Source organism: Diabrotica virgifera, chromosome 7 (genome assembly GCF_917563875.1).
Source record: "Diabrotica virgifera virgifera chromosome 7, PGI_DIABVI_V3a".
Lineage (NCBI taxonomy): Eukaryota > Metazoa > Arthropoda > Insecta > Coleoptera > Chrysomelidae > Diabrotica > Diabrotica virgifera.
In genome coordinates this window covers 222,275,433-222,293,482 of record NC_065449.1, presented here as the reverse complement: position 1 = coordinate 222,293,482, position 18,050 = coordinate 222,275,433, and the positions used below count along the sequence as shown (strand labels likewise).

The 18,050-nt window shown below is 32.7% G+C and overlaps 1 protein-coding gene across 1 annotated transcript in view; it reads left to right on the top strand.

Annotated features, from left to right (window-relative positions):
* The first annotated feature begins 16,045 nt into the window (after positions 1-16,045).
* LOC114324261 (MOXD1 homolog 2) overlaps positions 16,046-18,050 on the top strand; it is a 623,307-nt gene continuing 621,302 nt past the window's right edge. The window contains exon 1 of the mRNA XM_028272058.2: positions 16,046-16,345. The gene's annotated coding sequence lies outside the window, so the exon portion shown is untranslated. The remainder of the gene's footprint in view (positions 16,346-18,050) is intronic.

Below are 18,050 nucleotides of genomic sequence, written 5' to 3'. Positions count from 1 at the left end.
ACGTAAAAAATTAAGAGTCTTACATGAATTACTTTCACTTAAACAATCTTTAATTGTAGTTGGTAACTGTTGATGTTGCCGTTCTATAACGTAGAGGGGACAGTCTATTATTATATGTTGCACTGTTAGTTCACTATCACACACATAACACATCGGAGGGGCTTCCTTCTTTAATAAAAAGTCGTGGGTGATCTTCGTATGACCAAGTCGCAATCTGGACATGAGCACTTGGTCTCTTCTCTTTGTAGGATGTTTCGACGGTGATATACTTTGTTTGATTGTTCTTAATGTAGAGTTTGATTCGTTCCAATTTGTTTGCCATTTTGTCATGATCTTGTTTTTAAAATATTGCTTTAGATCAGTATGAACGCAAGTAGTTATGATGTCTGTTAAGGGATTCTCACTCGCATTTTTTGCTAATGTGTCAGCTTTATCATTTCCACTTATCTCGCAATGTGATGGTACCCAGAGGAACTGAACTAATCTTTGATTTTGTTGGCATATCAAGAGTTCCGCCTTAATTAAGAGGAGGATAGGATGTTTGGGGTATACCCGCCTCAAGGCCGTTAATGCACTTAGGGAATCGCTAATGATTATTGAGAATTTGATGTCATGTGTGTTAACAAACTTTAATGACTGGAGGATAGCAAAGAGTTCAGCTGAGAATATGGAGGTTTGGGGAGGGAGCTGGTAGGAACTGTTATAGTTATCTGTTGTGAAAGCCGCTCCTACTCCATTTGCAGATCTGGATGCATCGGTATAAATATGGATGTGATCATTAAAACCATTTAATATCTCTAATAATCTCTGATTGAAGATTTTTGCTGGTGTGTCACCTTTCTTGAATGCAGATAGGTTTGTATTACAAGCAGGGAGAGCAATTGTCCATGGTAATATGTGTTGGCTGACTTTAAAAGTATTGTAAGTGTGTGGAATTATTGTGTCTAAGCTCTGTAACGTTGCTCTCACTCGATGATAAAACGGAGGATCCAATCTTTTCCCACAATTAAATGTCGATGGAAATCTATCTGTAAATGTGTTTTTATAAACAGGTACATGTGGGTTAGTTGATACTCTTAAGGCATACATGAGGCTAAGGTATTCTCTCCTGAGTTGAAGGGATGGTTCGCCTGATTCAACATACATACATTCAACTGAGCTTGTGTAGTGTGCTCCCAGTGCAATTCTAATTGCTGAATTATGAACTGTGTCTAGCACTTTCAATAGTGAACCTTTGGCTGAGTTGTAGGCAACAGCAGCATAATCTAGTTTTGAACGAATTAGGGTTTTGTATACAGTCATAAGAGTTTGGAAATCGGCACCCCATTGTTTATGAGAGATACTTTTCATTAAGTTAAGGCCGTTTTGAACTGACAGACGGAGAGAGTGGATGTGGTCTTGCCAAGATAGTCGGCTATCCAGTTTTACTCCCAAGAAGTTGATCGATTCTGAATACTTTATTGGTAAATTTTTTAGGAAGAGTTTCGGTGGATTTACTTGTTTCTTTGGAGTTTTACTGAAGATCATTGCTTTCGTTTTAGTGGGTGAAAATTCTAGGCCAGTAGTATTCGACCAATTCTCTAGTTTGTAAATGGCTTGCTGTATATGGGTCGTCATTGTTGATATATTTTTACCACGACAGAATATAACAAGATCATCAGCAAATAGACGGGCTTTGACTAATGGGCTAAGTGACTTAGCGATGTCATTGATGGCAATAAGGAAAAGTGCAACACTAAGAGTAGACCCTTGAGGAATACCGTTTAATTGGATTTTAGAGTCTGAAAGAAAGTTGTCTATTCGAACTTTGAAGTTTCGCCTATATAAAAAATTATTAATAAACTTGATAATATTTCCTTTAATCGACCAACTTGACAGGATTCTTATGATATCTGATCTCCAGATTGTATCATATGCACGCGTTATATCAAAAAATACAGCCAGACATTCTTGACCACATCCAAATGACTCATGAATTACAGATTCAATATCCACTATGTTGTCTAATGTAGATCTGGACTTTCTAAATCCACTTTGTATAGGGCTAAGTAGCTGTCGATCTTCTAGGTACCACATTAGTCGGTTGCTTGCCATTTTTTCAAGTACTTTGCACATATTAGATGTTAGGGAGATTGGTCGGTAAGACTCTGGGTCCGATTTATTCTTGCCCTGTTTAAGAACTGGTACAATAATGGAATCGTACCAATCAATGGGGAAAACATTATTTGTCCAAATGAAATTATAAAGATCCAAAAGATATTGTTTTCCTTCCGTTGGCATAGCTTTTAAAAATGTCGTAGGGATGTTGTCAGGCCCTGGGCTAGTGTCTTTAACTTTGTTTAAAGTTTCTAACAGTTCATCCATCGTAAATATGGCATTTAGAGGTAAATTATTGTGGTCATCAAGATTTATACATGCATTATTAAATTTATTTTTATGGGCTAGGAAACTTGTAGATAGATTTTCGTCACTGCTATGTTGTTGGTATACGTTTGCTAGTACGGAGGCTATTTCTTGCTTAGTTGAATAAATATGGTTATGATGTTCTAGGTAATGAATGGTGTTAAATGATTTTTTCCCGTACATTCTGCTTATCATTTGCCAAACCTCAGAAGTCGGGGTAGATGAATTTAAAGATGATACATAATTTTTCCAGGCTTCTCTCTTACTCTTCTTTAAGGTGTATCTACAATACGCCCTTAATCTTTTGAATTCTAGCTGGTTATTTAAAGTTGGGTGCCTTCTTAATTTATAAAACGCCTTTTTTGACTCTTTAATTGCTGCTTCGCAGTGGGAATTCCACCACGGGACTGGAGCACGTTTTTTTGGAAATTTTGAATAACCTATGGACTCGTGAGCTATTGACGTTAAAAACTGTACGAGATGGAGTACTTTGGAGTTAATATCAATGTCTGTATCAAAGGGCTGAACCAACTGAGAAATTTTTTGTGAAATTAAAGAGGAATATAGAGACCAATCTGCATTTTTCAGACACCATTTATTGGATGGAATTGATGAGGAGATATGGTTATTGTTCGTAATTAGGATAGGAAAATGATCGCTTCCATGCAAATGGGATGTCACATCCCACGACAGAGTTGGTTGTAAGACAGGGTCACAGAGGGATAAATCTATTGGGGATCCATTGCCGGTGGAAATATTGAACCTTGTGATTCTTCCATCGTTAAGGATATTCATATTAGAATCTGTAACAATTTGTTCGATTTTACGTCCCAAGGAATCTGTTTTTTTACCTCCCCAAAGTATATTGTGGGCATTAAAATCGCCTAATATAATACGCGGTTCTGGAATTTGATTGAAGAGTTCAGTTATTTCTTTTATGGACGGGTCTAAGTTCGGAGGAAAATAAATATTACATATATTGACTTTGTGGGGGCCTTTTATAGATACTGCTGTTGCCTCCAACTCAGTTCTTAAACGTATTACTTCGGTATTAAATGAGTTATGGACATATATTACTACTCCCCCACTAGCATGGCTAGCAGTTATTCTGTTCTTATAGTACGGAGTATAGTTTCTTAAATTATGACAGTTATCTTCTTTGAAGTGGGTTTCTTGTAGGCATATTACAGATGGTTTAAACTTAGCTATAATTAATTTAAGTTCTTCTAAATGGGTGTAATACCCATTCAGGTTCCATTGCAGTATACAGTTGAATGTTGTATTAAATTTCAGCAGAGGCGTCGCTGCTGTATTCACTGTGATCAGTAGAGAAAGCGGATAATAATAGCTGTTTATTAATCTTAGTTTTTAATCTTGTACAGCGACTTTTCAGATACTTGGGAGTTAATGCTGGATGGATTTTAGTTAAAAAATTGAGTAGTCCTTCGATATCTTCTGTATACGTTTTTGCAATGCTGAGAGGATCTGCAGAGCCGTATGCATTTTCAAAGAAATCAATTAGTTCTTCCTGGGTTAAATATCCGTTGTCAGAATTATCTTGGAAAAAAGAACTAGTGCATTTAATAAGATCTTCTGCTAAAGTCTTATTATCTTCAGGAATAGTTTTTGCTTTCTTAGATTTACGCAGAGGTTCTTTAAATGGGTTCTGGTCTACTGATGTTGAAGGAGACGTTATTTCTGACACCGCTCGTTTAGACGATTGAGTGTCAGAGGGCGTAGGAGGTTGATTTTGGCTGTGATTATTCATTTCAACATTATCTGGCTGGATAGGTGTTTGAATGGGATTTGAATCAAATAGAGAAGTATTGGTTGTTTCTTTTGATTGTGGACTGGTGGATTGTTGCGAAGATTGTGAAGGATGGATAGTTGGCTGAGCATCTGTTATGATAGGGTGGCAATTTTGGATATAATTTGGTTGAGCAGTAGGTGATGAATTTTCGATAGATGTTTGAGTGTTTGTATTTTTTTTGCACTGAGAGGCTAGATGACCTTGTTCTTTACAAATGTAACAAGACTGTTTTTCAAGTGAAAAATAAATTCGATAATTGATTTGTTCATAGTTAATTAATATAGACTCAGGAATATTTTCCAGATTTTTAGGAGAAATGTAAGTATAGCGTCGGAAACTCAAGATATGCTTAAATAAAGAGTTAGTTGTACCTATTCTTAGAAAATCCAATGGAGTTATTTGATGAATTGCAAAATTTTGTAGTTGAGTCTCTATAATACTGTGAGGTATTGATGGGGGGACATTAGAAATTATCAGTTTTTCGCTTGGTGTGACTAACTTCCTGGCTTGGATACGTTCCTGATTAATTACTATTGTTCCATTATCTGTTCTGAAAAATTCGGTGACTGTTTCTTCAGTAGTAAAATATACGCAAATACGATCGTTTACAATCCTGGAAATGGCGAGAATTTTATTGGGATCGACTTTAGTTGCTATGGCATTTAAATAATCTTCAATTTTTGTATTTGGAAGTGAATTGAATAAAATGGCTTGGTTTTTGCTTGCGAATTTTTTGTTAGGTTGAGTCAGAGCGGTTGAATATAATTTTGATTGATTGGATGGATTAATGACATCTTGAGAATTTTGAAGTTCAGAAGATCTCTCCTCTGAAATTTCCTGCATATTGGGCCTATGTTGCCTGATTACGGCCCTTGTGCTTGGACAGGTTCATTAGTAATTAAGCTACTTAATTACCTCGTTACTGGTATTTATAACCGTTGTTTACTGTTTGTTGATTAAAAAATAGTAATAAAGATGATCTAACTTACAGTTTGATCCCAAAATCGGATTAAGCACTATATAATACACTATTATACCAACTTTGATAATTTTCTAACAAGTAAAACCACCTTAATTTTGATAAAAACTAAGAGCTAATCGGAAACACTGTTTACTAGTTAAGAAACCAGTTTCGAATCCAAACTACAAATATTGTATTTATACTCTTTCATTTTTATATAGCATCTCCTATACCTAAATTTATAAGTTTCTGAGATATTTTTAGTTTTTTTCATTTGCCGGGAATACATTCAATTCTTATAAATATAAATAACTTAACAAATAAGTATTATGTAACAATATAACAAATATTTTCATTCAATAAATAACTAACAAAAAAATAATAAACCATAACAAAATTTAATGAATGTACCAATTAATGTGATGTTAAGGATATAACTCTAAAATAAATGTTGAAAATGACCACTTTCAACGTCTATGCAATTTTGTAACCGATATTCAAATGACCGAGCCACATTTCTAACATTTTTGTAAGTCAATATTATTAAAAGCTTCTTTTATTCTATTTTTCATATCATCAAGCGTTGTTGGATGCTTCTGGTATACAAGGTTTTTTATATAGCCCCACTTGAAAAAAATTAATTTTGGAAGAACTGGAGCACCGTCGTATAGAAACCTCGACGGTCAAAAAATGTGGACCAATCACATAATCTCTAACAATATCACCTTAAACATTTATAGATCACCTAGTTTTAGCGTTAACAAAGTAGGGATTTCTTGATGCATATTAATGAAATGTAATATGAAAATTATATTATTAATAACTGCGGGTCACAATCTGCAATTAGGAATGTGTTACTTAAAACTTCTTGGCTTATAATGCTATTGATATAATAATCTAAAAACTATTAAATTAGTTGCATATTGTTTTTATTTATGTTTTGTGTGAGTTGTTTATTAAATAAAAATAATCTTGTAATTTTATTCTACACAAGCTACCTATATTTTTTTTGTAGGAATTGTATGATTATTGTATATTAGGGAAATATGATAATTCCTGAATATCACATTTATTGATACATTCATTGCATATTGCTATGGTTTATATTTTGTGTTAGTTATTTATTGAATAAAAATAATTTTGTTTAATTATTATTCAATACCAACTTATTTCTACTAGAAAAATTGAATGTATTCCCGAAAGTTGAAGAAAACTAAAAATATCTCCGAAAGTAATAAGTTTAGATATAGGGAATGCTGTATAAAAATGAAAGAGTATAATAAATACAACATTTTTGAAATATAAAATATAGGGTGATCTATTTAAAAAAAATAGAGAAAATCGTAATTTGGTTTTGTAGTTCACCCTGTATACAAGCATTCGTCAATCAATTTCAATTGGACTTAATTTAAAAACTACAGTATATGGTTTATCTTACTACATAAAACAAAATATTTTCTATGAATTACTTCTTTATATACAGGGTGTTAATCTCATAGGGATTTCGAAATAAAAATGGTCATAACTTGTTAAATACTCTGTATAGTAATGCAAAACCCTATATTATATGAACAAGAATTATGAGGGGAATATAAATATGAAAAAATATATAGGGTGTCCCATTTAAAAAATTATATGTTTGATATTCCACGCTGTTATTGATCACCCTGTAGAAATGGACATATTTTCCAAGCGTGGAGAATATCATTGCCTACATCTTTTCTAAATAACTTTTTTCGATATTCTATACGGTAATGGAATTATCGACCGATCCCGCACTAAAAACTCACCCTGTATGTCTCATTCAAAACCCAAACGACCGACATACTAACCTTAAGAAAAATCCAGGTCCGGATTAACAGAAAATTATAAAGTAATTGTGACCTTAACACAAAACCCTGTATATTGAAATTTTGAAAATTTGTCAGCGCATTTTAAAAGAGCATAAAAAATGTGATTAAAGGTTCATTTTAATTTTTTCGCCGTTGATTTAATTACATCAATTTTGAAAGTGTATTGAAATTTTAAAGAACTCTGAGATTAAAAACCAGGTATTCTTTTTCTCATGATCATCTTTCAGTGCGTCACAGTTTTTCGATTTCTTTCTAACGCATTAAATTGTATGTGACAGAAAAAAAGGCACGTCCGAGATTACAGACATTTACAACATTTATTCTAGTTATTCTAGTTGTCGATAGATGGAGCCATAATAAAAAAAATATTTTTGAAGTTATACTTCTTTACGGGCGTAATGACGGTGAAATTTTATATGGGAAAACCTAGCGACCAGGCGCATGCGCATTATAACTTTGTTCTGATTGGATGTTCAAATGACATGACAAAAATTATCCAATATGGCAGCTGTGGCACAGCTGTGGGACTGTGTTTGGTTATAATGTATGCTTGTTGCGTTTTAAAATTTGTAGGAAGAGAAACAACAAACAAAAAGTTAGTTAATGGTTATACTGCCTTTTTAAATAGTTTTCATATTATATTTTTGGACTTATTTACATAGAAGAGATGATTGTTGCATGCCAATGTGAAAGCTCATCAAACTGTGCCTAGTATGAGTGCCGCAGATCTCGCTTATTCAAAGCTAAAGAATCTTTCACTGGTAAGTGTTTTATAAATAGTTGATCAAATTTTGTTATGATATTTGAACATAGCCACTTTGCACGACGCAAGTGATTGCGAAATGTATTAGTCGTTATACGGGCTCCGATACCTACCTTGAACCTACCAAAATACATAAGTAGTATGTAATACTTTTTTTTTACATAATTTGATTACCATCAAAATTTATATCAATATTCACCTAATATATTGTCTTCTTACCCTATGTTTTGTTGTATTTTTTCAATTCTAAATCATTTCAATTCAAAATCAAAATAATTTGATATACATAAGTTAAAAATGTCAAAAGGTTAATCTGTTTAGTTAGACGATCTTCGCACATAATGACAAGCTGCCTCTGTGGTGCAGTTTTAATGCGGGTGAATCCCAATACAACGCAAATACCAGCCGCGTGGTAAGTTGGTTCGAATCCCAATAGAAACTTTTATTTTTTTTATTTTTTTTTATACATTTTATGATTGTAAGTATATTTATTATATAATTTTATTTTCAGAAAATACGTATTTAGTTAAAAATTTTTCCGACAATTAATGTTCAGAAATCATTTGTGGCATTTTTAATGTGTTTGTGTGTGTTTTATTTTTTTATTATTTTAATTTTTGGCACTGTTTTAATAAAAATGTTTGAGAAGTATTAAGTATAAATTAATTTAATATTTAAATAAAATATAAATAAAAAGTATATTAATTTCGTTTATAATCATATAATCATATAACCATATAATAGAAGTATAACTTCTTACGTGCGTACAAAGTACACACACATTCTTCTTTTTTTAATTAGATAATAATATTACAAATATAAGCTGTATAATTTATAAGACTATACAAATCAAAGAAAATACCATTTTATAAATGTTTATAAATGAAACACATTTGATTTGTTTCTATTCCAAATTGAAAATAAAATGTGACAACTGTCAGATTTAACTAAAATGTCATGTTAGAATAAATGTCATAATACTTAGTTACTACGCTGGCTTCATGGATTCTCTGGATTTGTAGCTGTATGCACATCATTAAAAATTAGAATTGCAAGAATTGGGATATTTTAATGATTTAGTAAAGAATTAAAAAAACAGCTATATTTAATCAAAAAAAATTCGTTTAAACAATTCAACAATTTAACATAAATTAAAAATATTTGAACTATAACAGTTGCTCAAAATGTCAGCCATTTTGTTCTATGCATTTCTGTGCTCGTTTTAAAAGATTTTGAATCGATTTTCTAATTACATTGGGATTGTTCTTCATTTTTCTGGCAGAAAAATCCTTGACAGAATTAATCAATATGATTTCAAAATTGCCGTAATTAAATTATCTGCGCAAAAATTTGACATGCACCTTTTAACTCAGTTTCTTATACTCTTTTAAAATACGGAAACAAATTTTCAAAATTTCAATATAAAGGGTGTTGTTTCAAGGTCACAATTACTTTATATTTTTTTTTGTTAATCCGGACCTGGATTTTTCTTGTCATTAGTAATTGGGTCGTTCCAATGTGGTAAATAAGTATTATTTTTAAAATTAGTCTTTATTCATTAAATTTAATAATTTAGAACTAAAAGTTAATAATATCTGCTTTTTAATGTCAGAGTTCTTAAAAAATTCAATATAATTTCAAAATTAAAGTCAGAAAATTGTCTGGCCGAAAAATTGAAGCGAACCATTAAACTTACTTTTTTGTGCTCTTTTCAAATATGCAAACATATTTTCAAAATTTGAATATACAGGGTGTTGTTTTAAGGTCACAATTACTTTATAATTTTTTGTTAATCCAGACCTGGATTTTTCTTATGGTTAGTATGTCGGTCGTATGGGTTCTGAATGAGACATATGTGTACCAAATATTAAAAAAAATATACGGGGTGGTTCTAAAGTTATGGATTAGGAAAAAATGGGCAAAATCGATAAAACACCCTGTAACTCGGTTATAAAAGTCGGTAGGGCAAAAAATGTAGTATATCTATAACCGGCTCGGTGACCTCTATTCGCCGTTAAAGTATTTCCGTTTCCCAATGAAACACCCTGTATAATATTTTTATTGACTTGTTACGTTAAAAATATCTGTTTCTAACAATTTTTAAGCTAATTGGTTCTCACCAAAGCCGTAAATTTTACAAATAAAAAATTTAAAAAAACTTAATTTTTTTTTAAGTTCCCACGTATTAGTACAATCTTCCTCGAGGCACTTACGAGTGAAAAGTTATGTTACAAAATTTTTCTTTAAGTTATCATTTTGAAGCATCCAGAATTATAACATAAACATTTATTTTGGATTAAAATTATGTTTATGAAGAATTAGTACAGAGAAAATTTAATACGGTATTAGATTAGTGCAAATCAGCTGACCTGAAGTTTAAAAAATTACTCACTTCACTAAAAATTATCAGACCTACATCAACAGAAAGTGCGTTTTCAACTTCAGCAAATTTCTGTACAAAAAAAGAGCCAGCCTCAAAGATCAAACACTCAACAATTTATCTTTTTTTAAAACATATTTCAATAATAAAAACAACGAAAATTCAGATTACACAAATTTATAATTTTTCTATTTTTAAAATTTTCTTTAAAATTTTTAATTTTCCTTTAAATTTTTTATTTTTTCTAAACATTATTAACTTGCAATCAAATGTTTTATACTAATTGCATTGAAAATTAGAATAAAAACAATTTCTTCTTTTTATTTTTAAATTTCGTGATTCCCGGGAATTCCCGGGAAATCCAAATTACCAACTCTCGATTCCCGGGAAATCAAAAGGGGCCGGGAAAATGAAGCTCTAATTAAGATACGAAAGTTACAATATCTCGGCCACGTTATGAGAGGGGATAAATATGTGTTGCTACAAACCATAATGCAGTGAAAAATACAGGGAAAACGAAGTATTGGAAAAAGACGCATCTTCTGGTACAATAATCTGAGAAAGTGGTATAATTGCAGTTCCGTCGACTTGTTCAGAGCTGCAATCTCAAAAGTGAAAATAGCTGTGATGATTACCAACCTCTTTAGAGGAGACTGTACCTAAAGAAGAAGATTTTAAATCAGTGGCGTAGCTAGCCCCACGGGGGCCCCATATCAAAGTTATCGAAGTTATTTTTTGTCATGGGAATTTCTGTCAGTCTATGTACTTATCATGCTATGGTAGGCTGCTAATTTGTGTTGTGTAGGATGGGATGATGAATTGTGTATAGTTGTGTCAGTATGAGTAGGTTTATGATATACGGAGAACTCATGTTTGTTGTGTAGTCTAATAAATCGTTACATCTAGATCTATATCATAAACCTACCCATACTGACACAACTATCATCACAATTCATGTGATGTATACGCAATTATACACAATTCGTCATCCCATCCTACACAACACAAATTAGCAGCCTACCATAGCATGATGCATAGACTGACAGAAATTCCCATGACAAAAAATAACTTAGAGATAGAACTAAACATCATTAAACAAATAGCAGTAAACAACGGCTATAACGAACAAACAGTTAACAAAATTTTAAATCAAAAACTCCATAAGAAAGCCCTGAAATTAGTGTATCCACCACCACAGAAAGAACCCAGTACCTTCTGCTCTCTCACATATATATTGGCAAGATAACAACCAAAATAGCCAGATACATAAAAAAGAAAGGAATAATACCAGCTTTCAGAACTAACAACAACTTAAGCAAATATATTAAGAACAATAAAAGCCGAAAGAGAAAGCAACTACAGAGTGGTGTGTACAAACTAAATTGTGGTGACTGTCCGAAAACGTACATCGGTCAAACTGGCAGAACTTTTGACAAACGGATAGCAGAACATAAAAGGGCTTTCAACAATAGAAAAACAGACACTTCTAGATACGCACTTCACCTTCTAGATCATAATCATTCTTTCAATGAAGAGTTTCAAATTCTGCATATCCAAAGTAAAGGCCTTAAGCTATCATTTTTAGAATCTATGGAAATTAATAAACTGAAAAATACAGATATAATTCTGAATGACCAACTCGAGACAAACAGCTCCCCACTCCTCAACCTCTTCAGTTAGATACTTAAAAAGGCAAACACATTATAAATTATATCACTTGAGAAAGGCACTCTGCCGAAACAGCTGTAGTCACATAGTTGTAAATAATAAATTTTGTGGAAGTATAGAAAACAAAAGTTTTCAGTGTTTTATTGTGAGATAAAATGAACTTCCATCAAGTAACGGTCGAATCCATCAATTAAAAAATATGTGTTAAAAGTTCAACTGTAGGTATATAAGCTTCCTAACACATCACTTTCCCTCCCCGATCAGTGGTGGCAAGACTGCTAAACTGCTAACCAAAGTTTAAAAATGAAATAAATCCATGTTCTGCAACCAAATTATGCTGTTTTACCTAAAGCACTCAACAATTTACAGAAACCACAAAGCCCCCGTCAGAAAGTGTTGCTTTAGTGAAAACATTTTTTTTTCTTCATGTGAAAACGTGAAAAAGAGGTGAGGTGAGAGGTGAGGACAACAAATTTGACGAAAATTAAATGAAAACTATTTTGGCTACGACTTTACTTATTCAGATCACAATATTTACTATTTTATCTAGAGTTCTGAAGTAGATAAAATGAAAATATTATAAGAAGAAAGAACAAAAACCTATCCAATACTATGCCAAATTAAAATTGATCCAAAAGAACTTTACAATAAGAATAAACGGGTAGAATTTATTTGGATTCCATCTCATGTAGCCATAATAGCTAATAATAAAGCTGATCGGGAAGCTAAAGAAGCCTGCTATAGATAAGCTAAGAAGCTGATCCTTGAAATGAGCTCCTTGAAATTGCTCATTCCGACATTCAAAATAACATCCAAGAATTTTCAATGGGATTATGGGTCGAAAGATGGAAAAATCTTGACGACAACAAACTACAACGTATCAACCCAAATTGGTCACTAAAAGGGATAATAATGCCATAAAAATGACCAGATCAAGTCATCCAACAGCGCTTGAGAATAGGACATACCATGTTAACGCACCAGTACCTTATGAAGAAAAGAGCAACACAATCTGTGCTATGTCTGCGATATTCCTGTGACAATCGAACACATTATTGTTAATATTTATTATTACCCACTTTATCACATGGAACGACTTCAAAGTGATTTATCAAGTGCAGGCCCGGCCCTAGGGATTTTGCCGCCCTGGGCAAGATGGGCGACTGCCGCCCCCCTCCTTGGTAGACCCATAACTCACGACCTTCCTTTAGCCATCACCAAGATTGGATTTTTTTGTTGTGTGCATTGTGCTGAATTATTTAATATGCCATTTTCCACTTTATTTGAACGACACACGCTTAAAAACACCTATATTTGCAATATTTTCATGAAATTTCACTACATTACTATGTTAACATGCTTTAATATCCAAAGACTCACTACCCATATCCATAATTACACACTTACTTTTTTAAGTAACACCCTTCTCGCCTTGGTACGGCAAAAGCCTTAATAATTCTCCAAGATCCAGTGACTCAGCTATTTCGTGTTCAATAAAGATTGTCGTTAGAGCACTTAAACGTTGACATAGTTGATCTTTAGTAATTTTTTATTAGTTTCAGCTTTGAAAAGCTTCTCTCTCCAGAGCCCACTGTCACTGGTAGGGTTAATAAAATCCTCAAAGAAACACTAACGTTGGGCGCGAAATCAAAATCATACTCTCTAATAAATTTCAGGGTCTTTAGAAGTGTACTCTTGTGCTTCGCAATCGTAGAAAGAACTTTGAGTTCATCTTTGAGATCAACATAATTTGGATTTTTTTACTCATCAAAAGTTAAAGCATCACATAGCTTAAAACGTTTATCTGATAAATCACTAGCAGTTATATCCTTAATTTGGTTTATGTCGTACAAAAAGTCAAAAATTTCACCATGGCTCTTAATTTGCTGAAATATATCACTTAATACATTAACGGTTGTGTCTATAATTTTTAAATAGTAAGTCATTTTAGATATAATAAGTCAACCTTATATCGTGTCTCTGGATCCTAGGTCCACAGTTTCATCTTCAGCTTCATAGCCAAATTGTCTTTTCACTTTCCTCTTTCTTGCTATTACTGTGCGTCCGATTTTCGGGTCTCAATTTCTAACTTTGATGCTAGCCTCTTTTGCGTCTGTCAAATAGCCCTGGAATTTTAAATCACTTGTGAGACACTTAAAATGAATTTTCGTTTTTTCTAATATACTGACAGCTTGATACATTCCCATATTAAATACTCTGCAGTGATTTGCTGACTACGTTGATGTAAAGTAAAATGTTATGCCATATTACCACAGAGCAAAGAAAAGTAAAAGCACTTATTTGGTTTGCCAAAGAGCTTCTTCATTAGCAACAATTTTATCGTTGTTTTTATTGACAGTGATTTCTACAAGAGCATCGTAGATTTCTTCAATTTGGTACCTGATCGGAGTAATTGCATTAATTATATTTTCCCATCTAGTTTCGGACATAGACTTCAATGTTATGCTCGAAATATTATTTTTCAGTATAGCCTAACGATAAATAGATGCTGAGAAAAAGTTTTAAATTTTTGACACTAAGGAAAAGAAGGAAACTGCAAACTGTGAGGCTTTAGCAGCATCGTTCACGACTGAGTTGGGTGAATGGCTAGAACATGGGACAAAAAATTCTTCCCTTTCACGTTTGCCCCATTATCATACCCTTATCCTCTCATATCTTCCAAAGGTATTCCCAGTTAATTCGGTTTTTGCAAAATAACTGTAAAATAAGTCCCAAGCCAGTGGTCTCTAGTACAGGCACAAATACAAGAAAATATTCTGTAATTTTTACACTTTGTGAATAGGAACCTAAATTAACAAAACGTACAAAAATAGTCATCTGTTCCACCCCAGAAATATCAGGTCTATAATCTAAAATTATGCTCTAATACTTTGCTGATTTCAAAAAGTTTAAAATTTTATTTTTGGTTTGGTCATGGATGAGTTGAATAATTTCGTTTTGAATCCGTTTTCCCAAGTAGTGATGCTGCTTGTTACTATCATTCGTTGTTCTCCTAATTTGCTCTTGTAAAACATAATCAAATTTTCCAAAGAGCTCAACAAGTTTTAAAAATTAACATTGTTGTGATGAAAAAGTTTATCAGAATCGCCCCTCAATGGAAGACAATGTTGTGCTAAGAACTGTAATATTGACACAAGTCGTTCTAAGCCAGTTTCAAAATTGGCTATCCTCTAAAATTTTCCGCCCCTAAATGAGCCGCCCTGGGCGGCCGCCCAGTTCTCCCACCCCTGGGCCGGGCCTGATCAAGTGATCTGAAAAATGTTCTGAACTGTGGTAATAGTAATAAAGTGAAAAGTTTCTGAACAATCTAATCACATTGTACAAACTGATATAAAAATAGACAAGTCCTCATAATTTGTAATTAGTTATAAGCCAACATCTGATTTCATAATATTATACTATGCTAAATATAGTCTAATCCGCCAATAACTTTTCATGGTTGATGCGGTCTACAAAAAAACAAGAACAAAAACTAAAACATTAATTTGTTTATTTTTCTAACTAAAGATTTCCGAACTAGAAGGAAAAATGCCAAAAATATTTTCAATTTTGTCTTTGTGATTAATTTCCAAAATATGTGTACCTATGTATTTTCAAGAAACAAGAAACCCTTTTATACGAACCCTTTAATAACGTTTTCCATCACAACACAAATGACAAGAAGGGCCATTAATTTTAATTGCCATTAAAATAATTATTGACAACAGTAGATAACAAGAATACAATTATGTATTATATTCAAAATACAGTTCGATATTCCTTTCACTTATTTGTCATAATAACAAGAAAATGTATGATACTTTTGTCCATCACTGTGTAATACAAACATTGTTTGTCCCTTCTAATCAATCGTCCACCTGTACAATTACCAACCCCAAATACCATTAAAACTTAAATTTCTGTTATACATATTGTTTACAAATTCTGTTATACATATTGTTTACAAATTCTGTCACTAATTCCAACCCAAAAAAGAATTATAATATTCCACAGTTCCTTTCAACTTCCTGTTTCACTATTGTTGTTCGTCCTCCTCGTGCCCAAACCAATAAGAATTGGTTGAGCATTGCTCGGCACTATTCCTGTACCCGTACAACACAGGTAAAGGGACATTATTCAAGCTCCGACTGAAGTGGTGGGGATTGCAACGCATCCTGGCAAGCTGTGGACGAGAACAGTTGAAGAGAGTTCAGTTCAGAGTCGACATTCGTACGGAATGTGCGCGCTTGTATCACTCTGCTTTTCATATAACTTCGCGATCTGATTTTCAAGCTTTCAGAGCTTTAGAACTCGGTCCAACCCCCTGTGAGCTTCAGAGGTGGTGTACCCCGACTATAAACAAGGTAATTCGTTTGGAAGGATTAGCTTTTAGTGACGATTTGGGATTAGTGATTGATTTGAAAACAGTGATAGAAATTGTTATTGTGCCTTAGTTAACTGTTTTGTGACTAATACTAAAGTGGATTTTCTTGCTAGATTTAATAAGGTTAGTGGCTTTTGATCTATTAAACCCCGAATCATTTTTTCAAAGAAATGCGACGACCAGTTAAACAAGAAGTAATAACACCAACAATAGAGTTGTAGGAAGTAACTGAACTTGGTGTCTGTATTGAAAAACTGACACACCAATTTATTTAGTAGAACATAGGGAAAGGGAAGTATCCTTCGATTTTAAGATAATAATAAGGGCCCCTGAGTTTTGTAGACAACACAATGAGTGTTTGATTTAAAATTTCTGTAATCTGTGGTAGTGCAAACATGAAGTACTATTTTGGTTCTCCAAAATCGTTCCAATGGAGGGATCTTTGTTCTTTACTATTATAGATCTTACGATTCTGCTGTTATCATGTGTTGAATGTTTCATTCTAATGTACATAGAGTGACTATGATAGGTGTTTTTGAGTTTTGTTTGCTTCCAAAGAAATTATGTTCTATATTTTTTATCCCTTTTTGAATGGTGCCTTGGGAAAATACTTACCTTCAATTTTACAATAATAATAAGGGCCACTCAGTTCTGTTGGAAAAATGTAGACAACATAATGATGAGGTGTTTGATTTTACAGTTTCTGTGACCTTTTGTACCTATTGAATTAGGTTCGCCAATATCGTCCCAAGGAAGGGATCTTGGTTCCTTACTTATTTAGAACTTACGATTGAACTACATATTATTATCATTTGTTGTATGTTTCATTCTAATGTAGAGTGACTGGAAGATCCTAGTTTTGTTTGTTTCGAAAAGATTATGCTCTTTTATCTTTTTGAATTGTGTTTTGGGAAAGTATCCTTCAATTTTAAAATAATAATAATAAGGGGGCCACCTAGTTATGTTGGAAAGATGTAAACAACACAATGATTATGTTTGATTTGAGGTTTCTGGGTTCTTTCTAACATTTTGGGTTAAGCATTAGGTTCTCCAAATTAATTCCAAATGAAGGATCTTTGTTCCTTGTCAGTTGTCCTTACTTATTAACTAGCTACCTTAAAACTAGTAACTGTTATCATTTGTTGGTCGTTTCATTCTTATGTAAAGTGACTGGGAGTTTCTGAATTCTGTTTTTGTTTGTTTGCTCAAAAATAAAGTTCTATACCTTTTCCTTTTTGGATAGTGCATCACTATAATTGTTTGCATTCGGTTTTGTATAAAAAATTTGTAAGTATGTTTGTCAAATATGTCTGTGACCTAAACCTACATTCTCTATAGAAACACTCATTTTTTCCCTTCCTTGGTGAATGACTCTCTTATATTTGGAACGTTTTTTCTGTCGATATCAGGAGGTGAACCTCATTATATCGATCCAATTATAGTATGTTGTAATAAATTATCTCAGATATATCTTTTTAAAACATTTTCTGTCATTTTCTTTATACCATTTTGTGCAAACTTGTTTTCCTGTTTTATAAGTACATACTTTTTCTTTGTAAACTACATTTTCAGGATTGTTGTCTCTGCTGCTTTTGTTGAACTGTAAATTTCTTTATTGTATGTGTAAATTGTATAAAATTTTCTTAAAATGATTCTGACCATAAAATACTTTAGGATTATTCTGCATAACAATACTCGTTTTGCCGGACTTTTTTGAAAAAACTGATTATATCTTTTTCCTTGAAATACAGTTCTCAAGCAGAGACGAAAGCCAATCCTCTGAAATTTGAATAAGAAAAGAAATAGGCTAAAGGTCTTTTGGTTCAAG